Here is an 11,408-nt window from a genome sequence, read left to right on the forward strand (position 1 = left end):
TCTTTTTTTCCCGGATTTATACCAAGAATAGCTACCAGAGGCGTATAAAAAGATTTGCAAAGAAGAACATACAAATTCATTAACGACCATGCACCATAGTTCACATAAAATGATTGTGAACATTCAAGAATCCCATAGTAATGCGTACTACTGCCCATTCTTGAAATTCCTTCTTTGTGATTCACCAACAACATTCTTGTAAAAGCTACAAATGAGCTTAGAAGAGTACCACTCCACGAATCCAAGTTCCCAAGTCCAAGAGAAGTGGAACAAGTGCAACGAAATGGAGCAAAACACTCAAAAACAAGAGACAGGACAAATACCAGTCTTAACTCATCCAAATTCAATAATGATCACCTCCATTTTGAATAGAATTCAAAGAGGAAGAGAATGCAATAAGAATGAGGTCATTCCGAGTTCGAATGAAGAAGATACAGCCAAAACAAGTTTACCGAATATCGACGTCAAGTATGCATACGGGTTTCCAAACGAATTTTCAAGTCCGCGAACTTAAACCCTTGGATTTTTGATTTTAAAAGATTTTATGCATACCTGGTAGGTGTACTATGAATTCCAAACATCTCGAACTACTATTTTCAAACCTAAACGTTTAAAAACCTTAAACACAGATCAAGTTAGGTAGAAAAGAAAGATAAGAAAGGTACGTGAATCATTATAAGTTCTCTAAACAAATAAAATCACAAATATTGCTCAAGTTTATAGACATATCTTTTTAGATGAATCCAATTGAATTCTACAGCCTTACCGAACATAATCTGTGCGCCCCAATTTTCGTGCTTCCCTCACCGTATACATATCAGGGCATTTCTTGGTGAGGATACACTTACAACACAATCAAGTTGTGTTGGGGTGAACAATGTCTTGTTCACCACAATTGACCTTTGGATTATCATGAAAGGGATCACTTTTAGAGCCTTTCACACCGAATTCCATTTTTCCAAAAAACTTGTTAAGTTCCAACATCATGGATACTTCCTTTTCCATAGTCATGGAATTTTCTGGAAGATCATTCATTTTCACACTCAAAGCATCATTAGATTTCTTTGGTACCCACTTGTGAGTGCGTTTAGGAACAACCAGAACCTTCTTCCCATTGCTCTCTTCAAGATTTCCCGGAAGAGAATTGGATTGACTATTCTTTTGCAAGTTAGTCTTTCTCCAATTGGGAGCATCAGATCTTGTCTTCGTCTTTACGAAGTTATCCTTTTGATAACCATTACGATTATGAAAAGACTTCGTACGACGTTTATAGGCAAATCTAGGTCTATCATAGCACTGATTCCTTTGCCTAAAGGTTGTACAATTACAACTTGTAACATTAAGAGGATCAGTCTTAACATATGATCTTGGTTTCACAACTTCTTGTGATGCCCAAACAAGAACATCATGAAGTTTCTTATTCCTTATACGAAAACGACATCTCCTTTCCAGGTGATCTTTATTTCCGTAATAGTGGCAAACATAAGGAATGTTCTTACCTCGATCCGTACGTGCAGACTTTGGAGGTTGATATTCTTTGCTCTTTCGAACCTTAATTTTCGGTGAAGGTATTTCACTTTTTCCATCAGTGGAAACCTTTTGTTGAGAAGAATCACTAGCCTTGACAAATTTTACCTCTTTGCTAATACTTGGAGCATCTATTCCCTTATAGCCCAATCCTCGTGTATCACGATGATTTTTACTTGCTCCTAGCATAGTGGTTAATTTGCTTTAACTAGTATTGAACTTTTTCAAGTCATCTTCCAACATCTTGATTTTATCAAGAGCAGCAGCTAAATAAGCTTCAAGGCGTTTTTCTCGAGCGAGACAAGCACTTTCTATGTCATCAAAACTAATTTGTTGAGAGTTAAACCTTGCTTCAGATTCTGCAAATTTTTCTTCCAACAAAAAGTACTTTTGATAAATATTATCACATTCAAGTGACTTCATACGTAGGTTTTCCTCAGAATCCTTGAGGATCGATTCGTTAGAACGATTCAAAAAATAAACACCTGCGTAACATCTTCTCAATTTATTGTTTTCTCGACAGAGAGGAGTCAGAAGAGGTGAGACATGAGAAGTTGTAATCTTCTTCATCTTCCACGAATCCAAAAACTTAACATACTCTGAGACTTCCTCATCAACATCTCTATCAATATCTGAATCACCTTCATCAGAAAGTTCATCCAACTGTTCTTCTAAGAGAGTTTCCCAATCAACAGTTTTTACATCAAGAGAATGTTTAGATATTGACTTAGATGTGATAGTTCTCTCAGGTGAATCCAAGCTTTTAGAATCATCTGGTAATTTATGAACTGGTACGTTATTAGAGATAGACTCGTCCATAATCAGATCACTACAAACACAGACTTATAAGGTCTTTAACGTGTTTGCCTGCTCTGACACCAATTGAAAAAGCGGCGGTCTAACAACACCACCCAACATTTCGCTTAGCAATCTGTACGGACTAACTCTGAAATACTTTCTAGAAAATCAACTAGACAGTCAGACTCAATCTAGGTAAAAGTATCTCAAGGAGTTAATATCTCTCTCTTGTTTTGATTTACTCAAGCTAATATAAATCAGCGAGTCCTAATCAAATACAAGGAATAACTTGGATGGTACCAAATACCAATATCCGAGGATCAATCAATGACTATCAACAACCAAAGGTTGGATTACTCTAATTGATGATCTAACCCACAACCTGTATTATTTCAATTATAAAGATAAAACAATATAATGCGGAAACTGAAATAACACAGACACCAGAAATTTTGTTAACGAGGAAATCGCAAATGCAGAAAAACCCCGGGACTAGTCCATATTGAACACACACTGTATTAAGCCGTACAGACACTAGCCTACTCCAAGCTAACTTCAGATTGTATTGTATTTGAACCCCAATCAGTCTCTCACTGATCCAAGGTACAGTTGTACTCCCTACGCCTCTGATCCCAGCAGGATACTGTGCACTTGATTCCCTTAGCTGATCTCACCCACAACTAAGAGTTGGTACGACCCAAAATCGCAGGCTTTGACAATAAACAAATTTGTCTCACACATACAAGTCTATCAAAGGATCAACCTGTCTCCCACAGAAAAACCATAAAGTTTTTGTTCCGTCTTTTGATAATAATCAAGGTGAACAGGAACCAATTGATAATCCGGTCTTATATTGCCGAAGAACATCCTAGATTAATCAATCACCTCACAACAATCTTAATCGTATGGTAGCGAAACAAGATGTTGTGGAATCACAAATAATGAGACAAAGATGTTTGTGATTACTTTTTATATCTTGCCTATCGGAGATATCAAATCTCAATCCAATCAATCTGATTGTACTCGTACGATATAAGATGCAAGATCAGATCACACAACTACGATAAAAGTAGTATCGTTCTGGCTTCACAATCCCAATGAAGTCTTTAAGTCGTTAACATGGTTTTAGAATAAGAAAACCAAAGGTTAAAGGAGAACCGACTCTAGTACGGAAACTATTATCAAACATAAGGTGTGGGGATTAGTTTTGCATAGTACTAGATGTCTCCTTTATATAGTCTTTCAAATCAGGGTTTTACCTTGGTAACAAAGCAATCAATATTCACCGTTAGATGAAAACCTGATTTAGATTCAAGCTAATATTTCTCAACCGTTAGATCGAAAACTTAGCTTGTTATACATAAATGAACTGCATGCTTCTAGGTTTGTTAACCGTACCCAAACGTGTACATTGTTGGTTCAACAATAGTTAACCAAAAGGTTAGCCATATGAGCATTTCATATCAACCATGTTCTTCTTCACCATAACTAGTTCAAATGACTCAAATGAACTAGTTAGAGAGTTGTTTAACTGCAAGGAAATCTTATGTAACTACACAAGACACAATTGAAGCAAAGATGATTTGATTCACTTGAATCGGTTCATGAACTTTTACAGCCACGGTTTGCAAACTGCAGTCCCTAGTCTTTTTAAAGTTTAAGTTTAGAAATCATCTTCAGATATATAACCTTCTTAAGTTCGCACACTAGGTTCGCGGACTTAAGCAATCGTCAGAGTTTACAAAATCCAGCAGAAAATCTCGGCAAGAGACCTTCTGCCGGTTCGCGGACTGGGTTCGCGGACTTAGCTCACGCAAGTAGTTTGTCAACTCCAGCAGAAATTCTCGGGTTTGAGAACTTCGCATTTCGCGGACTGAGTTCGCAGACTTGGCACTTGCCATTCTTCCGGTTCTCTTGATCAACAAAGTTCGAAAACTTTGGTTCAAGGAATAGGACTTGTACATAAATGTGCTTCCACAACAATGCTTATGTCCATCATTGGTTATGTAATCTAAACTCTCATTTCAATCATTGAAACATTCTTAGAGGACGTTATATAGTTGTTACACCATTTCTCGTCAAAACAATTTTCAAGATGATTGAAACATATCATGATTTTCGTCACTAGGTAAAGATAAACTTGGTCGAAGCGAAAAGCTTACCAACACATATTTCAAGATATAGATAGGCGAGGTATACTCGGCTCGAAATACCAAATGTGTATAATCTAAGTCTATATATATAGCATACGACTTTTTGTCTCAAGAAGTAGGAGATAGAGTACATAGACTTTTGAGTGACAGATAAGTTCAAGTCTTCACATACCTTTTTGTCGACAAGTTCCACCGGTTCCTTGAGTAGTTCTTCTACTTGTATGATGAATCGCCATGAAGTCCTTGAGCTCAACTACATTTTCTATCCTAGTCCGAGACTTAGCTATAATAGACTAGAAATGAAGAATTATAGTTTTGATCACTAACATTTACAAACATGCTTGAGATAGCAACGCATGCGCGTTCGACCGAGCAATGCTCTAACATGATCTAATGTCTCAGCACCTGCTCTGCTCGATACAACCAAACCTTGCAGGAAGAAATCTTTCATAGAGTAACGGGAAGTACACTCATAAGCTTCACTACTTAGCAACCAACTACCATGACTAAAGCAAGCAAGAGAGATTCAAGACCATAACTCTCGACAAGTTGTATGAAACTCATGCATGTTAACTCCTATCTTCTCAAAGATGACCATCTCATGGGCTACTTCGAATTCCATGTTAAAGTTCAAAATACAAGATGCGACACGACCACTTACATCCTCCCCGAGGTCAAGACATCACTTCCTGCATGAAGATAAACCTAGAATATTTACAGAGAACTCTCTCATCAATGGGGCCGACACAAAACGATTGTTCTTCTGTTCCTGAAGCACCTCCACTGCTCTTCTATCCCTGAAGCACGTTTGCTTCGCTGTTGTGCTACCATCATAGCGTACTCTCGTGTTCGATAGATCATCTCCTTTTAAGATAGATCGACCTCGACAAACACTTTATCAGAATCCAGATGGGTCCCAATACGTTTTTCTAACGGAAGAAGAAGCACAACTTCATCATGCCAAGCTTATTTATTTGGTAATCAAATATTGGTATTGTAAATTCATGATTTAACAAATGAATTAGATGATTTTTGAAAATAATACTTGTGTGGTAATCTTGTTGGTTGAATATATATATCACCGATTGCTTGAAATTATGGCGTATACTCATGTTGTATGTTACTTGACTCATTGATATTGTTATACGTTTTTTTAGATTGGGAATGCATTCTACTTAGCTGTTGTCTCACCCCAATTGACATTCTTGCAAATTCCATGGAAGTTGGAAGTGGGTACTAATAAGTTAGTTTGATCATTGGATTGTTTTATTGTATTTCTTGAAATGTAAATTTGAACAAAAATGTTGTTAAAGATGTTTAGTAAATTCATATGCATCGATTCATGTTTCATAAATATTTATTCATGTTTGGTATAAAAAATTTAAGTAAGACAAATATATACATCAGTCTCGTTCCGACCCGTAACGCCTTGAGTTTGGACTCAGGATGTTAAAACTTACAAATGGTCTTAATGTTAGAGGCACCAAGAAACATTACTTTCGTGAGAAAAATAAAATCGAAAAAAAAAATCTCTCGACAAAGAGCGTAATTTTAGCGATGTGACTCAACATAAGAATTATATATTCTCTAGCCATGTACGAACGTAGAGATTAAAGTCCTCGATCTTATTCCCTGCCAGTTAAGGTTTCAAGGAGGAAAGGCGACAACTAAGACCATGTTATGGAATCTCTGCAATATATTCACAAAGTGTAATAGTGGGAAGATCAATATTGCAATTCTCAAAATAATTTACACCTCCTCAGCCAGTTACGAACCCAAAGAGTTAATATCTTAACCTATGAAAACATATGAGATATCCGTTCTCACCAAAAATATGATAGCAAAAAAAAAAAATCTCAGAAAATAAGAAATACACATAATAAACAATAAATATTAGGTACTGCAATCATCTCTAAAGTAAAATTTGACTAAATAAAGTTTAATAAGTGAAAGATGATAATATTTGAAGTAGATAATGTAGAACACATAAATAGGCTACTCCGAAAGCTAGTGTTCCTCCTTAAAACAATAAGAATAAAATTCCTACAAAAAGTTAACTAGAAAGGTATATCCTTAAAGAATTATTCATCACTCCTGAACTCATTGTTAGCAACCGGCATTGGAACATAGGGTTCATGATTGAGGATTTTGGGTCCTTCAAACCTATTAGACTTTTTTTTTTGACAAGTGCGTCTTGTGTCCCGAGAGACTTTTACAAAATACCCTTAAGGGAGAGCACTTCCATCTTACTCTTCTTAAGTTCTTCATGAAGGGTTGCAAATCTTTGATGGTTGGAGCAATTTAGCTTCTTTAGATTCTTCTTTTTCCTTTTGAAGAATGAATCTTTCTCCTTAGGTTAGAATTTTTCATCTTCCTTAGTAACTGTGAGATTATCAACAACCATAGGAATACAGGTCTCCCTGGAAGAGAGAGTGCTTGGAGGCTCCATGATTTCTCAAAGGATGTGCTTTTAGAATTCTCGTGAATCACATATACATATATAGATACTCTAATAGCAAATCTTTGGAAGAATTCCATAAATAGAGTGAGAATATAAAAGGAGCATGACCGACCTTGAGGAGTTCCGGAACGATAGAAATTATTAATAACAAGGATTCCGTTCACGAACCAGAAATCAAACTTGAATAGTGAAATGCAAAATTTAGTATTTCTTCAAGTTTGTACAAGAAGTGTTTGCAACAACATTACTTGAAATATATAGAATAACGAAGATGTTAATTGAGGTAAAATATGTGTCCCAAAATTATATGAATACCTCAGAAATTAACGCCAGTATCCATAAGTTTAAATATTATATGGTTTAGATGATTTTCTAAGAGCATATTTTGTATCATAGCTAGTCTAGTAGAAATTCCCATGGATCATGTTCTCGTCTCTTTCTTAGGAGTTCGATAGGCAGGGAGAATCTTCATACAAAGAGAATAAGATTAATTGATACCCACATAAAGTCATTAAATTTTGGACTCGCTATTAGCGATGTGGTAGCACCAATTCATGGGATGACTTATAAATGGTGCATAAAGAATAGTTTGAAAAATCAGTGTTGCAATGATGTCAAGAACAGACAGTATATGTGACCCATAAACTGGACTCATCTCAATGGAGCAAGACTCGACAAATATAGATGAATGTTTGTTATTCTCTTTTTGTTAATGGCTACAATTGATTAATACCAAAGGCTAACTTTACTACGTAAAATTAACATCAAAGAAGATGGAATTTCGTGTAATTATATTCAAGGCACAAACTAGGTTAGTTTGTTCTCAAACCCTTGTTGTGCACAGTTCTTGTGTCTTAAATGGGTACATGAGAAAATCAAGTCGTGTTGAGGTGAGTGAAAATACAGGGGATACCAAATACGCCTAACCTTTTCATTCGACAACTTGTATAGACAAAATTTAATACAATAGAAAGTAGACCAACAAAATGATCCTTGACAATATGTAAATAGAGTATATATCTGAACCTCTACTCAATCAGTATGTATATAAACACAAGGTCCGTGAACTTGATTGTTAAGTAGAGTATTTGGACGATCTCAAAAATCAATATCCAAGATCAATCTAGTCGTATCCAAATAATCAAATCGAAATTTTGCCAAGTGATTAAACTTGTTATCTATCTTTCAAGATACGAATTCTACAAGAAACAAGTCTCGTAATCTATTATAATTAAGTGGAAATATCCACTTTGATTGAATACGTACGGACCTGTGTAAATACAATTATAAAGATAAACAATATAATGCGGAAAAGGAAAAACACAGGACACCAAAAATTTTATTAACGAGAAAATCGAAGTAGCATAAAAACCCCGGGACCTCGTCCAGATTGAACACCACACTGTATTAAGACGTTACAGATACTAGCCTACTATTATACCTTCGGACTGGAATGTAGTTGAGACCGAACCCACCCTCCAAGCGATTCGGTTACAATTGCGCTCCTTACATCTCTTGAACCTCGTGAGGCTCTACACACTTGATTCCCTTAGCTGACGTCCTTTACAGTCTAAGATTTGTTTCATCCAAAGTGAGGACTTTTGATACCAATCTTCCTTTGACAGATAAGCCTATTTGATTTCTGTTTAGATCAAATATCAAGGTGCGGAAATCTATTTGCAATAGACAAAGCTAGCAAAACTAAAAAATTCAGAACTTACGAATCCCGAAAAGCAGATTAGATTTTTAACCACCTCTCAAGAACAATCTTTGAGAGATCAATTAAGACCAGTCTCTAGATATCTATCTTGAGGAATCACAAAGTTTGAGAAGAAGAGAACTTTGCGATTACTATCTATCTTGGCTGAAAGAGATTACCAAAACCTCGATAACAGAAAAGCAAGATCAGGATTCACTAACTATCAAGGTAAAGATAGTTGTACCTGGATTCACTAATCCCTAAAGCGAAGTTTTTAGTCGTAGACCTAATAATGTTCCACAGAGGAAACCTATGTCAATAGAGGACGACTCTAGAATCAACTAGGACACAAAGTATCAAGGATTAATTTTCCCAGTTAAAAGAGCATCTTTATTTATAGTTTTCATATAACAGGGTTAGCTTAGAATTCAAGCTAAGATAACTTGAGAATCAGGCAAACACTTTAGGTCTTCAAAATACAATATAAGAGTATACACATAAGTTCAGTTACGGAACTGTGTATAATGACTGTTCGATTTGACAAGTTAGCCAAAGAACTAAAAACTATTTGATGTTCATTTAACACCTTTGAATTTAATCATGATACACACACATAAGTGTTTAAGTGATAAATGAAGTCTTAGAAGTGTTTAAGAGAGTTCTAGCAATGCTAAACACATTATGAAAATAAGTCTTTACGCATATACTAAAATATAAACTGGGACAGTTGGTACAACGGTTCGTGAACCGCAGGGCTTGTTCACGAGTCAGGGTGATACAGTTCATGAACCGGGTTCTCCAACCCTACTAGACTACCGAACTCAGTTGACCACAGTTCGTGAACTGGGTTCGTTAACCGCTATTTATCCAACTTGCAAAATTCATTCCACCACGGTTCGCCAACCGGGTTTGTGAATTGTTCCCAATTGAACTTGCGGTTTGCGAACTGGTTCACCAAACTTCCTGTATTTATGTAACTCAGATATCTATGGTTTGCGAACTGGTTCGCCAACCTACCCTAAGTAGAAATATCTGTAAGTTAATATTTCTCTCTTATGATGTTTGAAACATTCCTATATGATATAATCATTTGCTTGGGGAATTTTCAATTGATCCACAACTTAATTCAAAGAACTAATGTTGTTAAGGACCGTTGAACATCTTATTTGCTAAATCATATTTCGAGATTTTTCACAAGACAAGCTTGACTCGAAACTTCTTACTTGTAATTTTATGAGAAGTCGTACGACATAGTCTCAATAGATAGAATGATGGTATAGTGAGTAAAATAGAATGGTTTAGTCTTCACATACCTGACACAGAAGTTATCCAAATGTCTTCGTCGATCTTCAGTCTTCAAGGGTGATCTCCGATACTCAACTACAATTCTAACCTAGTCTGAGACTTGACTTAATAGACTAGAAATCAAGATATAGTTTTGATCATCTAACATTGACAACAAGCTTGGGATAGCAAAACTTGTGGTTTTAACCGAGCAATGCTCTAACAATCTCCCCCTTTGTCAATTTTAGTGACAAAACTATTCAATACATATGGATAAAAATAAATAAACTTTTTAGCTCAATCCACTATGCTTGATTTCCTTAGTTCTTCATCACACATCTTGAATTCTTCGTACTTCAAGTTCTTCTAATATTTTGCATGTGTTCGTTCAGCACTTTGTTATTGAAGATCCGTAGCGATAAGAGCTTATGATAATACTTGTGAACGGCTAAGGTAAACACACTCTACTCATTAGTCTTATGCAGAAACATAGTATTGTTACCTTTCTCAAAATTCAATTGCACCACAAAATTTTGAAGCAATACTACGGTAATATGTTGTCCCCCATAGTCAATACATACTACTTTTGCAATATAGGTAAAACCTATATAAATAATAATTCACTCCCCTTTACATGTTGATCTGTAAAGCCATATGTAATCTAGTAAGATACTACTTAATAGTTCTCCTCCTTTTTGTCAACAAAATTGGCAGAAGTAAAAAAATCGGGATAATCATGAATTAATCAAAAGAGTTTCAAGACTAGAGAACACATACCAACCTTTAGTTTATACGATTTCAACCAAGAAATCTCGGTTTGCGTCAAGGAGACATAAGGCACAAACACCTCCTACAATTCCACAACCGGTCTCCCCACAAAGATATTACCATTAAGCACAAGTTCAAAAGAACTCTCCCCCATTAAATGACATTCCCTAAAGAACTACATGAGAGACCTTACTCTAGCCACAAGAGAAGGATTTTCTTGGACTTCAAAATTTAGTAGGCCAGTTACGAACAAAATAAATTTGTATCAAATATTTTCCCCCCTTCTCTCCAGTTACAAACAAAGAAGTTAAAAATAACGATCTTAATGTTAGAGGCACTAAGATACAAGATTTTCGTGAGAAAAATCATTAATACAAACTATTCTCTATGCCAGTTACGAACAAGAGAATAATCAGTGCGATATGACTCAACATAAGAATTATAACTTCTCTAGCCATGTACGAACGTAGAGATTAAAGTTCACTACTTATTCCCTGGTGGCGATACAATTAAGGAAGTAAGTAGATACCTAAAGAACATCTTACAGAGTCTTGTAGTATTTTATTCAAAAAAGTGTAATCATGGAGAGATCAAAAACTGCAATTCCCAAAATGGTTTACTCCTCTTTTGTAAGAGGGAAAGAGCTCCACCTATGAGAAAATATGAAATATATGTTCTAATAACCAACAAATCATAGCAAAGAATAAATATCACAAAT

Source organism: Papaver somniferum, chromosome 7 (assembly GCF_003573695.1).
Source record: "Papaver somniferum cultivar HN1 chromosome 7, ASM357369v1, whole genome shotgun sequence".
NCBI lineage: Eukaryota > Viridiplantae > Streptophyta > Magnoliopsida > Ranunculales > Papaveraceae > Papaver > Papaver somniferum.